The sequence below is a fragment of the Manis javanica genome, chromosome 7 (genome assembly GCF_040802235.1).
Source record: "Manis javanica isolate MJ-LG chromosome 7, MJ_LKY, whole genome shotgun sequence".
Lineage (NCBI taxonomy): Eukaryota > Metazoa > Chordata > Mammalia > Pholidota > Manidae > Manis > Manis javanica.
This window is the reverse complement of record NC_133162.1, coordinates 122,156,219-122,171,168: the sequence shown is the minus strand read 5'-3', so window position 1 is coordinate 122,171,168 and position 14,950 is coordinate 122,156,219. Positions and strand designations below refer to the sequence as shown.

The 14,950-nt window shown below is 34.5% G+C and overlaps 1 protein-coding gene across 5 annotated transcripts in view; it reads right to left on the bottom strand.

The window, feature by feature from the left end:
• GALNT13 (polypeptide N-acetylgalactosaminyltransferase 13) overlaps positions 1–14,950 on the bottom strand; it is a 494,477-nt gene that overhangs the window by 453,303 nt on the left and 26,224 nt on the right. For 3 of the 5 annotated variants that reach the window (XM_073241476.1, XM_036996088.2, XM_036996090.2), the window contains exon 2: positions 8,958–9,028. The exons of the other annotated variants lie outside the window; for them this stretch is intronic. The gene's annotated coding sequence lies outside the window, so the exon portion shown is untranslated. The remainder of the gene's footprint in view (positions 1–8,957; positions 9,029–14,950) is intronic. 5 annotated transcript variants of the gene reach the window in all.

Genomic DNA, 14,950 nt, shown 5'->3' with positions numbered 1-14,950 from the left:
TTATAATATAGTCATTTCAGATAAAATCAAAGAGCAACTCAAGATTAAGGTTTCTGGGGCCAGCACCACTGTTAAGAGTTATATGTATTAATTTTTATATTATTATGTTATATATATTAAGTTTATGACAGAAACAAATAGGGTATTCATAAATTTGCTGGTAGACTTTGACAATTTTGAGGCTTCTGTGGACACACAGGTGCAGCTCCCCAGAAGGCAAGTGAGAATAAGAATTGAATTTCAGGAAAGGTAACAATGAAGGAGTTAGCAAATCAGTTTTAATTAATGACATGGAAATTGGTAAAATTTCTTGAGTGAGAATGTGTGAGAAAAAAAGGGGGTGCCACAAAGAATCATATAGAGCACAGATCTGAAAGAAAGATAAGCCCACAAATGAGATTGGGCAAAAGCTATCAAGGGATGAGAAAAACAAGACAATGTAATGTTATGGAGTCCAACAGCAAGAATACTTAAAAATAGAGAGCGTGATCATTGGTATAAAGTCATGCTAAGAGATCAAAGGCGTATATTCTAAATATAGTCCCAGGACTGACTTTGGTGACTTCAGAAAGAACAGTTTCAGACTAGCAGATAAGCAAGGCTTAGGATGTTGAGCTTGAGCAGAGGATGGGGACTTGAGTCAGAGAATGTAGATGATTTTTGGAAGCATTTATCTGTGAGTAGAAAGATAAGAGCTCGTGTAGCTAGAAGTGGATTTGGAATAAAGGGAAGATTTGTGCACAAATGCATTTGTGTTTTTAAGAGGAAGATAATTTGGCATGTTTAATGCCAATAGGAAGGGATCAGAAGAGAGGGAGAAGGTGGAAGTTGAGAAGAGAAAGAAAATACTCATCTGAGAGGAGGCTCTTAGCACATGTGCAGGTATAAAGTCCAGAGCATGCAGGAAGACACCAGTTCACAGACGGGAAAGCATCAGAGAGGAGAATGAAAGGATTGTGGACCCTGGTGAATTAGCAGGAACCTTGTAGGTTCCTATCTCACAAATAAGGTTTTCTCTATATATCACCTGTTAACAAGGAAGAAAGGGAGTCATGTGGGGTTAGAGCAAAGGACAGTAGAAAGGCTTTATACAAAGCTGTGGAGAATGGAAGCTACCTCTCTGGAAAAGCAGATAAACGTTGCATGTCAGAGTAGAGAACTGTTAACTCCATCCCAGATCCTCATCCTGCATGCTTAGCATATGTCTCCTTTAATGCCCACCCAGGGGCATGCTCCCCTCTCTTTTTACCTTCTAAGGAAGAGGTTAACTCGAGGTGATATTTCATTTTGTGTTTTCCATTTCTTAACCAATGTATCAATTTAAAAATCAGATTATTTTAAGCATGACTGAATTAGAATACCGTATGACTAAAATTTCCATGAAGTCTTAGTTCATGTGCTGGGAATGACTTGCAACTAACTTCCTTCTCTCCGAAAAATTAATGATCATGCATCTGCCAAACCTTTGCATTCTTACCTACTGTAGACACAGCAAAGGAGGAAAACACAGTGAAGGAAATAGAAGTACAAAGAATTTTATCTAAACTACCTAATGTTACTAGAAAAAAATTGCTTGTGGTCATGACTAACATGGATAAGTGTTGAAGTGACACTCTTTTCTTCTCTCTCTCTCACCTCCCTCCCTCTCTTTTAGTTGGACCCTTCTGTTTCCAAGATACCTTCTAGCTTGACTCTCTGCTGCTCAATTGGGTATCGCCGATACTGATGGATGTTGCCTGGCAACGTGTCTGCTAGAACACTCGCCAGCTTGTGTGGTGGCTCTGCTTTTCAGTTGGCAGGTGAGAGATTTGGATAGAATTTCACAAGGTTTCCACGTTGCAATTCTGTTTCATCCAGTGAGTATATAATGAAGCTTAGTATTTGCCATATTATCATTATATTTCATCACATCATTCAGTACTTGATACTTTATTTTTTGTCATTACTTCCAGAACATTGTAAAGATTGGAATTGCCCTTCAAAATACTTCATACTTTTTTTAGAAGCTCACTATCATAAAGCAAAAATAAAAAATATATTAAAAATCAAAAGTTTATAGATGAGAGAGTGGTAAGGGAACTTCTTCGGGACTGGAAATGTCCTATGTCTTGACCTGGGGAGCAGTGACAGGATTGTGTAACTATGTAAAAATCCATCAATCTCTATACTGAATATTAGTGCACTTTACACGATTTAATATACATATGGATAACTTCAAGTGTTTTACAAGATGGTGACAAGATGAAAAGATATACAGACACATATAGAAACAAGCTATATAAGCTTAATATACGTTAGTTTGGAAATGAAAATTATCTCTAGGCTTTTATCATAGAACATAACATCTTAAAGCCTGGGCAATGGGGTTACATTTAATCAGTATAACAATAGAGACTATTATGCCATATGGCAACCCTGCTTTAACTAATAATTTGCTATTTATAGAGAAAGAGCCTTAACTGTCAATTCAAATGGACAAATTGAGGAGAGCAGACAGCACTAATAGCTATACACTGCAAATCATTTGCTATTTCTTTCAGCCTCACTGGATCACAAGCAGAAATGTCTCAGATGCAGAGAAAGATCACATCTGGAAATTTCCTTCTAGGAAACACTTCATCACAAAGTCACAGACATGCCTTGCTGTTCTGGCTTATGCCAGTACACTGGACCCACAACTTCCTACAACATAATGTGAACAGAAAAACAGATTGGCAAAATCTAACACAGACTTTAACACCGAGGTCCTTAGCAGCTTTGATTGTATTCTATTCACAAAACTTTGTCACACAATCTCCATACAGAGTGAGGGCATTTTCTGTACTTTGCCCATTGGAACTTCTAAAGAGCTTAGCACTGAACTTACAGTTTTTAAAAGTACTTTTACACTGTTCTTATTTCATTTGTGCCTCCTCATGACCTTAATACATACTGTCCATTTTATAAATGTCACAAAACTGTGACAGCAACAACTCATTTTTGTGTGGAACCTAAAGTACAAACAATCTAAGCGATTTGCCCAAAGTGACACACTTTGTTTAAGGCAGCAACCCTCACAAACGGAATTTGAAACCACTTCTAACAAACAACACCACGTGTTTGATTAATATCGATTGTTGCATTTCAGAACTGGCAAAACCTCTCAACAAAGCCAGTTCTTGTAAAAATTCAACATTGGTTTGAGTAAATAAGTCTTTACCACTTTATTTGCTGGACTTTAGGATATTTCTTTTAATAAGAGAATTTTGTCAGGGGCAAATAAAAATGCACAGAATTGTGGTGCTTTTAATCTGTGAAACAGGTGATAGAGGTCAGCTCATCCAACTAACTGATGTGTCAGCTGACAAAACTGAGGTCCAGAGTGTTATAATGACTTTTACAAGTTTCCAACTTCTAATGGTAGAATTCAAACTGGAAGTCTTCTTTTCTGTTTCTTGGTTTGACATTACATAAAGTGCTACTATCATAAACCTAAATTTTGAGCAACATTTCAGTACAGTTTGAAGTATAAAAATGATATATTTAAAGGGTAGAAACTGGAACTCTCAATCCCATCTGAAAGATAAAGCTTTACCCAAGAGAAGCAAGCTAAACTACCTTTCTCCCCTATCAATCACCATGAAGCATGAATGGACTCTGTCCTCCCTTAAATAACTGAATTTATGTTACCATAAGGTAAATGAAAAAGAATACATCATCTGTTGATCCTTTCCTATATGATAGACCCCTTGAATATATTATCAATTCAATCCTCACCAAATTGTTTCAAGATAATTATTAGCATGCCATTTTACTGCAGAGAAAATAGAACAAGTTTGGATAGGAACCTTGCTCAAGGTCGCATAGCCAGTGATGTGCAGAGCTGAGATCAGAACTCAGATCTAATGACAAAATCATATTTTAACCCACACCATCCTCCCTGAGAAATCAGATTACCTAAATGTATTCTCCAACCTCTCATTATAACTGTGACTACTAAGAGCCTTCCTAATACCTATCTTCCCCTTCTCTGCTAAAGACACATTCAGAGTAGTCACATGTACAGCTAAAACAGTGTATGTACCAGCTCCATTTGCAACAAAAAGTAATGTTGGCTATACAGAAAATATTGGGTGGAGCTTCCAGGGAATCTTCGTGAGGGGCGCTGTAGCAGTTGCTTGCATGCCATTTTGTCACTGCATTTTTTACCATTCTTGCTGCATAGAACACATATATGATGGCTGGGCTCCAATCATCATCCTAAACCATTGGAAACCCATGATAATAAAAATATATTGCCAGGACAGTAGAATAAAACTACATAAAGAGACTACATTCCCAAGGTACCACAATTCCAGCCCCACAATGCCAATGGCCAGAGTTCCTTTCTGCAGGAGAAAACTTCAAGTCCACCTTGTTTATATCAATGAAATTCTGTTGCATATATCCATTGAGCTTCAATTGCTCACAAAACTGTGACAGCAACAACTCATTTTTGTGTGGAACTCAGGACTTCTTCTGTATTTGGTAAATGCAGAATAGGTAATTTGAGGGGAAAGAAAAGTACCTTGCTCTAGAAAACTTGAAAAGCTGGGTTAAAATACAGATGAAAAAATGAAAAAATTTTGTGGTTTTGCTTCCACGTAGGTCAAAAGCCACAACAATATTGCTCTTTTCCAAATGATGAGAAAAAGCCAGATAATCTACAAAATTATAACTTTTTTTGAATCCTTCAGGGAGCTCAGTTTGCAAGGCAAAGCGATTAACTAAATTTCAAAAGGTAGCAGCCACTCTGAGGAGAGAGAGGACATATAAGCCAAGTCACCTTTGACAAAACATGAGAGGAATAGGTGCTCATTATGAAAGTGGGTAAGAAGAAAATAGCTAAAATTATAGCAAATACTTAAAGGCCAGAATGGGTCAACCTAACAGTACAGACACCCTGGGATCCCACAGACACAAAAGAATATGCACTCATTCTCTTCTTTTTAACTGGCTGCTCAGCAGAAAGACTGAGGTCAGGGCAGGAAACCAGAAAGAGCCCTTTTGTGTCACAAAGGCACAAAATCTTTTCTGATTCCCAAGACCCTTCTCTAATACAAAGCAAAACAGTCTTTTAAGACAGAAAACCTTCATACCACCCAGGGCCCTGGAAAAGATACATAGTTTCCAGGAAAGAGGTAGAACCAGAAGTCATCTGGTCCTGCTGGAGGGACAAGGAACACTCTTTTGCCCAGAAACTTACACGGATACAGAGATCTGCTACCCCCGAGTCAAGGAAGAGTTTGGGTGCCATGAGACGATGCACAGGAATGCTGAAAGAGCCACGCGCCTAAGGCCCAGGTGCACAGGACACGTCTAAGATTAAGAGTGGAGCAAAGGAACCCAGGACCCTCCTGCCCCCACCAGGAGCCCTGCACCAAGTAACAAGTGACAGAACTCTGCTTCAGGTACAAGACGTGACTGGAGGCTTCCTCTGTTAGGCAAGTGCAGGCCATGCTAAAGGGGAGGGTAGAGAACACACAGAAAATCCTCTGGCACTCTAGGACCCCCACTAAGCACATGGAAGCAGCTTTGCTGCTGGAATTTGATGTCCGGGAAAGATCTATCTAAATTATCAGATTTGCAAAGGAAAAAGGAAAAACTGTTTGATATCAATAGATAGGAAAGAGTTGATAAAATTAAAAACCCAGTTATGAAAAATCCCAGCAAAATCAGAAAAGCATTATTTCTCAGTCTAATATCTGATGTCTGCAAAAAAAAAATTACAGTAAACATCATTCTTAATAGTAAAATTGTGAAAGTGTTGCATTTGATTTGGGAATAGGAGCAAAATTTCCAGTCTTCCCACTTTCATACAGCATCGTTCTGGACATTATAGCCAATTCAGTAAGATGAACAAGAAATAAAAATATGAAGTTTTAAGATTATTAAATATTTGATCACAGATAACATAGTTCTTTATACAGAAAATCCAAAAGGATCTACAAAATAGTAATAAATTAAGTGAATTTAGAACCTGTTGTATCCAAGTTCAATTAAAAAATGCATTTCATAAAAGGAACAAAAAGAAAAAAGTTTTTAAAAACATATAATATATAATAATATTAAACTGGTTGAAACTTCTAGGACAAATTAACCACAATGTACCTCTGTATAGAAAACCATAAAATATGACTGAAATTAATTAAAAAGACCTAAATACATGAAGCATATACTATGTTCATAGATTTGAAGTAAATTTTGTAATTATTCACTAAATTCATTAAAATATATTCTTTAAAAATTCATTAAAATATACTTGACAATAGATGGAATTCAATCCCATCTAAAATCCAACAATTTTTTGTCAAACTTGACAAAGTAATTGTAAAATTAATATGAAATACAGCAGATTCCTTAAATAAAGTATTGTAGAACTCACTTTTATAGATACCAAGAATAATTAAAAGGTGACCATAGCTACAATAGTACTATAAGTAGCAAGAAGAGACTAACAGGCAAATTAAATAGAACAGGTGGCCCCCTAAACACAGACATATAAGGACATTTGATTTATGATAAAGATGGCATAGAAGGGCAGTAGGCAGAGGAGAGAATGTTCAGGATGGTTCTGTAAAAATTGGATATATAATTGGAGGGAAAATAGGACTTCTACCTCAAACCAGTCACAAAAATCAATTGTAAGTAGAATAATCTAAATATAAAGAGGTAAAAATATTATTAAAATTAAAGTTAGAAACTTTTTCTTATCAAAAACTCCATTAAGAAATTGAAAACATGAGTCATAGTGGGGATGGGGGAAGGTATTTGCAACATTTAATTGAAAGAAGCTCTTAACCCAAATATAACTAACTTCTGTAAATTAACAACAATTTAAAAATTCAACACAAAAGAAAAATAGACAAGACACTTACACAGGCAGTTTACAGACAATTATATCCATATGGCAATTAAATCACATAACCACAGTATTCAACAGGGCAATGTAAACTATACTCTCATCAGAATGACTAAAATTAAAAGGATTGACTAAACCAAGTATTAGTTGAGGATGAAACAATGGGAACTGTCATACACTACTGACCAGAATATAATTAGTATGACTACTTTGGAAAACTGGCAGTATCTACTAAAATGGAACATTTGCATACAATATAACTGAGCAATCTCATTGCTATGTATATATCGAACAGAAATACATGTACATGTGTGGCAAGAAACATTTAAAAGAATGTTCACAGCAGCATTTTTCACAATTGCCCAAACCTAGAATGAGCCTGAATGTCCATCAACAATACAGTGCATAAATACTCCAGTAATAATAAATAATAATAATAAGAACTTTTCAACTGTCCCTTTTATTCTCCCATAAAACACACAAACACACTTCCAACCTAGGTATGCAGCCAACACACAATAGGATATATATGTATGCTGATTTTATATACCATATATATAATATTATGTATTTTATGTTTTTATATATCATATATATGTACATACTGATTACTGAAATGGTTTGTTTCTTCACTAAAGCTCAAAGAAGTAAAGGTGTCTACTAAAAGCATTTGCTCTGTTCATAAAGAAAGCTGAAGTTCAGTTTATTTTTGAGAATGTCAACAAAATTTACTGAATGCCTTTTTTGTATACTTCATATGACTTGATTACGAAGTGATGATGTTTACGAATAGACATACTTGAGTTGAAATATCAATTTACAATGTACCTGGAGGTGTGCTATACTTTACATGGGCTAACTCACCACAAATGAGGTAGTTCCTAATCTTATTTCCATTTTAAACAAGTATTGAGTAATTTGTCCAGTCACACAGCTATTAAGTGATAAATCCATGATTTAAAGTCAAGTAGTCTGAATCCAGCGTCTAATATCCTAAACCACTGCAATAGGCCACTTTCTTTTGATGTAGGTAATACCAAAAGACAATAATATATAAGCACCAATGCTGCTATCCTTCTTTCTACATTTCTTTTGGAAATTCTATGTTAGAATTGTCCTCCTAATCATCTCACTTCATCATACAAGGAATTTAAGCATGCGGAGGCTAGGGCATATTCTATGATTCTGTGATCACTTCTAATGCTTAAACAGTAATATGATAACATTTAAGTATTTTTTTAATGAATGAAAGAAAATTCTTAGAGAACTTCAAAACTCTAGTTCTAAACACTTTTTATCAAAGAGTACTTAAGGTGATTTATAAGCTTTCTTTCAGAATTTACATTTTCAGTTCTTTCTTCCTAGTTCAAAGTAGCTCAACTGAAGAATGGGAAAACATCACTTGAAATGAAAGCAATGACATGATAGATACACAGGAAAAAAAGTAAAATTTTTCTGGATAATGTTTAAGCAAAACAAAAATTCAAAGAAATAATCAGACCATGTTTGAAATAAAAGTTATTTAACTTTTTCTAAGTCTAATGTTCAAAATCCAGATTCACCACGTTGAATAGATACTGAGAAAGGTATTCAAACTTCTTAGGTCTCAGATTTGTTGTTTATGAACTGGGAATAAAAATAATGAACTTAAAATATTTGAGGGAGAATTAAAGGCAATACATGTAAATCACCTGATACACAGCAAATCTTAATACCTAATTCAATATTTTTTTAAAATTTCCATATCAACACTGGCTAATAACACTAATGTTTTCTTCTCTCTTCTCAACTTATGACTGAGAGGGAAAAAAATCTTGCTTAAATAATAAATGAGAAGTATATTGTGTAACTTATATACATAAAACAACAGTAAAATCTGTCATTAGATATCTTAAAATTATACAACTTAATTCAGCATAGCAAATAGCTCATAAGTTTTTATCTTTCACATACATTTTGCCTCAATATTCACAAATATCAAGAACTGTAAATAGAAATGTGTTCTTTCATGACTGTCTGCCAAATTCATTCAGCATGACTGAAACTGAGTAGAAAAATAAAAATACATATTACTTACTGTATGTGGCGCTTGGCAATTTCAAAATAATTTGCAAACATTCATCCTCAAAATACTCCTACAAAATACATCTGTGAAAAGAAAAAATCCAAGAGTAGGCAATTTGCCAAGGTGACAGAAAAACTAATCCAGACCAACGTACACTTAGACACTACATTCTTTAATATATCGAAACAAGGTTTTACCAAATATAGATTATACATCTAGCAAAGTATAATGGGCTGATGGATAGAAAAACTCCCACTACATGCAGATGTTCTACACAGCAGCCAAAGAGGACACCCGTAAGTAAGGGGTAAGAAGAGTCTGTACGTTGGCTTCAGAAGTATATGAAAGAAACATAGTGCCCCCAGAGTAAGGCAGAACAGCATAAAAGCAATTCCAAAATATCTGATATCTTTAAGAAAATGTAACTGGAGATTTGAGGTGATTATTAAAATAGTCCATGTTTTTAAAATGTACTCTTGTCTAAAATGTGAAGATTCGTAAGTTAGAACAGAATTTTGCTTGATTTATCCAGAGAACTACATCAAGTCACTTTGTCATTGCCTTTCAAATCTAACTGAAAACCACACACTGAGAAAAACACTGGCACCACCTGCACACCTCATAGAAATACACAGACAGCCATTTCTTTTTTTTTCAGAAAGATATTATATGGGGGAAGTTTTTATAATCAGATTTTATTAATTCATTCATTTTAGAGGAGAGGTGTGGGGAACAGCACGTTAATTTCAAAGCCCAAATATTTCAACTTAGAATGGATTTTATGTATACTGTTTTATAAAAGAACTGTGCAAAAAAAACCATAACACAACCTAATGATAATTAGCCCTTTAAACTACAATGTGTTGTTTCACACAGATCAAACACTCTATGGACAATATAAATAAAAATTTCCCAAAGTTGCAAGCATCTTTAGAGGAACATGAATTTGAAGTGACCAACAGAATTTCTGCCCAGAGAGATCTAGTTCGTCACAGTGCTCAGCAGAAATACCAGCTTCCAAATAAGGGAGGGGTGCTTTTGTGTTCACCAAAACCAGCTGTAACCAAATTAATGGTTCAACAAGCAGAACAGGCATTCTAAGTTGAAAGTCTAATTTATCCTCCCGTAGTGAAAGACAGCAGGACAGCACTGGCCTCTATTTGGCACGGGAATGATTTTACTACGGCTCAACACACAGCCTTTCAAACAAGAGTAAGTTAGATACAGTTAGCAAGTGTATTGTTAAATGTCCAAGTAAAATCAAGAAATTCTTAAGAAGCTATTTATTTTTATAAATTTCATTCATCTAGTTTTAAAACTTGGAGCTTAACAGAGATACAAATTTACATTCACATATAATTTAAATAGAATTATAAAACTAAAACAATTAGCAGACCTATATATTTCTTCATACGTTAGCATATTCACCCTTACAGGCAGGAGAACTGAAGTTAACACTAATCATGTAATTTGCCCAATTTGACACACCTAATAAAAAGTGATCTTGGCCTCAGAACCAGACTTTCCGACCTGGACTTCTCACTATCGCACCTCTTAGGCCCTACATTGCATCTAGAGTAGAGTTTGCAAACTAGGACTTAACAACCAAATCTGGTTTACTGACATGTGTTGTCTATCCCACACCATGGTTTTATAAATGCTTTTAAATATTCACAAGCAGGAAATTTCACATTAGAATCCCCATTTCTAGCTTTTTTGAAAGAGCAAAGATTTTGTAAGGCTGAGCTCACAGCCTCCAGAGAACAAAGAAACGGTTACCCCCTTTGGAGAGGACAGATTTTTGGACTCACCTATTCCCTACTTTTGCAAGCTGTCTGCTACTCTGGCATTTTCAAGTACTGGAATGTTTTGTTCCTTGATCCTTACCTATCAACTACAATCAGACCTCTTTGCTGTGGAACCAGAAGATGGACTTCACTTCATTACACTCAAGAAGTGTATTTCATCAGTTGCAGCAACTGATTTTAACTACATGACACTGGATTCTTATAATCAGGTGTTATTGATTAGTTACCTTATTTTATTAAATATAAATATGTTATTTTATATATATATATGTTTTACCATTCCATAGGCTTAAATTTCCATGTGTTTAAATATATATTTGATAATTTTTAAAGCTAAGAAAGAAATTTATGAACACAGTTAGTACATATCAAGGGAATTAACAGTCTCAAATATTGACTTTACATTTGCCGTGGACATATCTTTCACAGAGACAGTTCCTGAACTGACTGGTATACCATTTGGTAATTATAATGATAGAAAAAAAAAGCCCTTCAATTTAACTAAACTGGATTAAGAAAACATGGACCACTGAAGGTTAAGCTATGCAATCTACAAATTCTCTTTACATCATGGCATATAGCAAATAACTTCAAATATCAGTATTTTTTGTAGAATGCTTAAAAAATATGGACCTGGAATTCTGGGTAGTTGTAATAGCAGCCACCTAAAACTGAAAGAGTTCACACATCCTGCAAAAAATACACAGCCAACAAAAGCAAATAAAAACACACAAATCCTAGGCCTTCAGCATAACTAGAAGTTGGAGAATAATAAAAATGTCAAATTACCTGTAAACAGAAAATTAAATACCAATTTCTAACAGAGCTATTTTTCAAGGTTCTACTATATGTATTACAGAGATCTAAGGGGTCCAGGAAAACTGAGAAGAAAGGGAAATCAAAGGTCCTAAGTGTGACACAAAACTCATTCTCACAAGTGCACTGGAACTCTGAAAATGTTGAAAAACTACCTTAGTAAATTAGAACACAGATGCAGTGAGGAGACTTAAAAGTGTCTGGAATTCAGTGACCTTTTTTTTGGGGAGGAATAAGGCCTTTAAAAATGATGGGGATACATTAAAGGACACAGACTCCAGCCTCAAGAAGCTGTAGGACCAGTCAGATTGGAGACAACTGGAACATCACACTAAGTAATTATCATAGAGAATTAAACTTCATTACATAAAATGAAAAATAAAGAAATGAACACAGTTTATTAAGCACGAAGGGAAAGCTCTTCTTTGTATAGAATGCCACCTAATAAATATAGGGGGATTGATAGAGTTGGAAATCAGCATTATGCAAACATTATAGTGAACTGAGTCAGTCAAGAACATATCTGTGGATCAACTCTTGTGGGTGAAAGCATGATGATGAACAAGATACTTCCAGAGTCTTAGAAGATCTTCTTACAGATCACTTTTTAATTACAATGGGGAAAATAATAACAGGCCACCATAAATAAATGATCAAAGACAACATCATCAATAATGGGACAAATGCCCATGCTATGCTTCCAAGTGTGATGTACAGGCTGACACATCACTTCTGTGGCATATCTGCCAAGAATGCATAACCTGCATCATTAGGAAATAGGCAAACCCACGCTCAGGAAAGTCTGAATGTTATCTGGCCTGAACTCTTCAAATTCAAAGTCATTAAAGACTGAGGAAATGTTCCAGATTAAAGGAAGTTTAAAAGACATGACACCCAGATGGGTGTGTGATCCTAGATGCACTGAGTTACATAATAGCATTTTGTTAATAATGAGCTTCTGCAGTTTCAAGAGTGTGTGCTGACTCTTGGGAAATATGCCTGCAACTTACTCTCAAATGATTCAGGGAAAAAAGTATGTATATGTAAATATACACACCACACACACACACACACACACACATATATATATATATACAGGTAATATAATTACACCATATATCTGTGTGTATATATATATATATACACACAGATATATGGTTAGGTAGCTTGCAGAAAAAATAAAGCAAAAGGAAGAAAATATAAACAACTAATGGATCTGGACAGAGAGTATCCAGGGTTCTTAAGTACAATAATTGCAAATTTTCTATATGTTTGAAACTATACACACACACACACACACACACACACACACACACACACACACATATATAAAATATTCTCCTGAATTTCATATATTATGTATTTATAATTTATATATTAAACATGCATATATTTAAATCAAAGGTGCCATATATTTACTTATAATTTACATATGCATATTAAATATATTAAAACACAAGATAATGAAAATAAATGTGGTATCTAACTTTGGATTTTTACATAAACAATACAGACAATATTATACACAACATATTTAGTAAAATTTAAATAATAAAATGATATTCACAAAAGAAATGAAATTTATCAGCAATTAAAGAGAAAAAAAGATTATCAAGCAATCTTTAAAGGTTATCAGTATAGGTGTTTTTTCTTTATGGAAGTAATTTTGTAAACCAAAATTACCACATTCTTTTTTTAAAAACTGAGGAAAAAAGAAACATAAAAAGTCACCCTTAGCCCCTTAGCGTGTTTCATAAATTTGTGCTTTTCCAACTTACAGCAACAATGTGTCAGAATGCCTAGATGTAACCAGTTTATTACACTACATATTACCATTTACATTGTTATGCTAGGTATTACCATTTCTTTAAATAGATGATTCCCATCAATCTGCAACCTACTTTCAGCCACCTTGTTTTTCCTATATTTACTTTGGATTCTTGCACATATCCACACATTTAGCAACTTACAACTTTCCTAGTGGTAGATTCCATATTTTGTATTCTTAAATTCTGGAGATTAATAAAAATATTATTCAGTATAAGCAGCCAATCTTCCCTTCTGGAATCTTAATTGTTCTCCCTCCGAAGGTCATTGATTAGTAACAAATAATATGTTATGCCTCCCTTTCCACAGGACTACATATTTTTTTACTGGTTGATGAGAACTCATGTGAGACAAAAACAAAACCTTTCTGAAAACATGTGACCTCTTTTGCTTCCTCTCATATTTAAGTCCTGTCATCATGTCAAAGAATTAAAATTAGATTAAATCAGAGTGATTTACTTCCCTCAGAGCCATGTTGGTTGCTTACCCCGATTTGCTCTGCTTTCTGATGCATATGAAAATTGATTGTCTTTTTTATTTTTTCCTCTATTTTCCTAGATATCAGAGCAAGCTGACTAATCTATAACTTTTAAAGTCATCGCTAGTATGTTCTCTTTCCCTCTGTCTCTCTCCTCCCCCCATTTTCATTTGGCATTTATGAACCTTAAGCTTGGACAATTTCTATTGTGAATATTTGATAACAATCCAAAGATAATTTAAATCATGAAAAGCATGACAAATCAAAATCTCCTGAATATTCTACACTATTTAAATATAATTTTCCTGAAGCTGATTAGCCAGCTTATATCACTGCATAATTCTATACCCAGTTTACACTCTACACAGGTAATTTCTTGACCAAGTTCCTGGATACCCTTGCTCTTGATTTTTGACAGTGTGTCTACATGTGGCATGCCCTAACTTAAGAATGTTTATCCATGCCTCTTCCCCGTTCATCCAACTGGGGAAACATCAAGACCTGTTTCTTAACTCAAGGAGGTTCTCAGTCCATTGTTTGCTCCTTTCATTTATTTATTTTCATTGAATGTTCAAGGAATTGGTAAAGTGACTGCTTCAAACATTCATCAGCCTTTCTATGTAAACAAAATTGAATACCTTCTCATTCATTACCTGCTCCTACCCACCTACGGAGATAGGAGAAAATGCTGGTGGTTCCTTCGTCCTCTAAAATAAAAGCTCAAACACTTTTGCTTAATTCACTCCATCCCACTCTCAACAAAAACACACTAAAGTACAGCATATTTTATTTTTGGTTTGTTATTCTCTAATCTCTGTATTGTACCTTTTTCTTTACATATCCCTATCTTCTGACCCATCCCACCTTGCATGAAGTTATTCTAAAAACTAATTAGAGATATAGGCAAAGACTCATGTTCAGAGAATTTCATGAGTGTCATTTATAGTATTCATAATTGTAACTCCTTGAAAGCAACTAGGGTTCTCTAGTTATATAGTTGTATAATTATTATATAGTTATGTAATAATTATCTAATGATTAGAGATGAACTAAATAAATTGTGCTTTGTTCAGATG